This window comes from Pseudophryne corroboree, chromosome 6, assembly GCF_028390025.1.
Source record: "Pseudophryne corroboree isolate aPseCor3 chromosome 6, aPseCor3.hap2, whole genome shotgun sequence".
NCBI lineage: Eukaryota > Metazoa > Chordata > Amphibia > Anura > Myobatrachidae > Pseudophryne > Pseudophryne corroboree.
In genome coordinates this window covers 450163613-450165902 of record NC_086449.1, presented here as the reverse complement: position 1 = coordinate 450165902, position 2290 = coordinate 450163613, and the positions used below count along the sequence as shown (strand labels likewise).

The following is a 2290-nucleotide window of genomic DNA, read 5'->3' as shown; positions in this document are numbered from 1 at the left end:
GGGATAGAAAAAAGCATATATGTATGTATGTATGTAAGTATGAATTAATGTCTAAGGGGCATGTATCATCATGCCGTATATGTTCTAAGTAAGCTTTCAGATATTGTGAAGTATACATTAAATCCTTCTAATCCCGTATTAAGGGTCTGTACATGGGCAAACAAACACTACCGAGCTCTTTTCAGGCAAGGTCTTTTAACCCTCACCTTTTCGGCTTCTTATACCAACAAATGGGGAGCACATTTATCTGATGATACATGGAGGGAAAACATATGTGTGTGCTACTATATGTGGATAACATTTACCGACTATGTGTGCCATTAACTGAAGGTTGCAGAGATGAGGATAAGATACATATAATAAAAAATACATTCACATAAATTTGGGTATGGTTGATGTCTTTTCCGGTTGGATGTTTCTGGGTAGAGGGGGAAACAGAGAGAAATGGTGAAAGAAACAGGCCATGAAATTAATTTGCAATCCTTATCATAACACTGTTTCTACAGATGGGTCATAAATCAATCTGCTGCTGTAACAATGCCCTCGCTCCTTAGACTCCTCAAATTTGTGCTGTGTTTGCGCCACGTCAAAATTCGAACACATCTGAATATCAGACCAAAAATTATGATGACACCCAGGATACAAAGGATAAACTTTCCTACACTCGCAATTACATTTTGCGCCCTCTCTCCAAAACCCTGAGAACCATTTGCGTGGGTTCAACCATGAAACCCAGCCGGTCAGTTCATTACCCACAGCCGTCAAGGTAAGGTTGTATTTCCTTCTGAACTCCCACTTTAACTGCAAGATATTGTCCATATTTTGATCGATGATCTCCATGGGGTCATCAGTGCTATTCATAATATACGTACAGCACTTCACACCATACTGAGTTGCCAGAGTAACACAATACCCACCTGTCATAGCCGTGACATAATTAAGGACCATCCTGCGCTGGAACAGCTCCTTCTTGTAGGCTTGTAACTCCCTACCTGTATACCTGAAGGTGTCAAGGGAAGGTGTATGGTTCTTGTATAGTGCAGGAGCCAAAGGAAAAGAAAGACTATATGTCTCTTCTGGGGCACACTTTTATTGTAGAATTGATGGTCTTGTAATATTTAAAATGTAACTTTTATTGGTGGTCCTCTAAAAAAATGGCTATAAGGCAAAGGGCAGAGTGACAGTAAAGTTAACGAGCAATTGTCATAGGATTTGTCTATCCTAATGATCAATATGAATTAATTAATCAATTTAGGTGCTATAAATTCAAACTTGATAGCTCTATTGGGCGAAATTATATATGTGTCTCTGACGTTAAGAAGGATAAATAATATAAATTGCCTTCTTCCGAAAATAATAGAAATGCAATGTACTTGTAATGAAAATACCAATATAACGGAAGGGAGGAATATTAGTAAGTCTGATAAGCCGGGCTCAACAATGATAATTAGTAGAATATAAATTTACACAAACTAAGATAGAAAATACTGCTTTGGTTCCAGGTCTTGTGTCCTAGGTTTGGATATAAATACCTGCAGTACCAAGTATTCTCTGGTGGTCTCCCAACCAGGTACTGACCTGGCCCACAGTGCTTGGCTTCCAAGATCAGACGAGGTTGGGCATACTCAGTGTGGTTTGACCGCAGGTGGGTATATCCTGCTTGATGATACCTGGAACCAAGTATTGGGCTCTGATAAATCCCAAAGGTATTTTGAATGAGATAACTGGATGCTCTTAAATCCAAAACACTGGCGATCTCTGATAATCCCTGATAGTTTCCAAAATCACAAGGCTTACCCGGCCCCCTGGACTGAACTTCAAACAAATGAAAAATATGGGTGTGATTGGTCTTCTTCAGTGTTGTTGACCTTGGGTAAGTAAGTAGATAGTACCAGTGGCTGTTGGAAATCAATGGGGAAACAAAAAAACAGCTGCGGGCTGGTTGGGTTTGATCTGAGGTATGTATATATATATAAACTCTCCAGGTTTGGCCAGAAGTACTGAGTAAATGATAGTATGATACTGGTATACAAAATTATAGTATTAAAAATAGTTATGGAAAGGATGGGTATAGAAAAGGAAAGAAATAAAATAGAGAATCAGGTCTGTGTTAAACACCACTTCTGCTTTTTTATCATCTGTCTGGACATCGAATGATAAAATGAGAGGGTGGTGAGAAACGACACTGAGACCGAAAGAAGGTAGAGGGACTCTTCTGCTGTCCTGTCTTGTAACAACGTGGTGCTCGGTTTACATGCTGCATTGCAGAGCCACCCAGATTGTTTAGACA

The 2290-nt window shown here is 39.4% G+C and overlaps 1 pseudogene; it reads right to left on the bottom strand.

Annotated features, from left to right (window-relative positions):
- Nucleotides 1–1529: 1529 nt before the first annotated feature.
- Nucleotides 1530–1647, bottom strand: LOC134937429 (5S ribosomal RNA; annotated as a pseudogene).
- Between the last annotated feature and the right edge of the window lie 643 nt (nucleotides 1648–2290).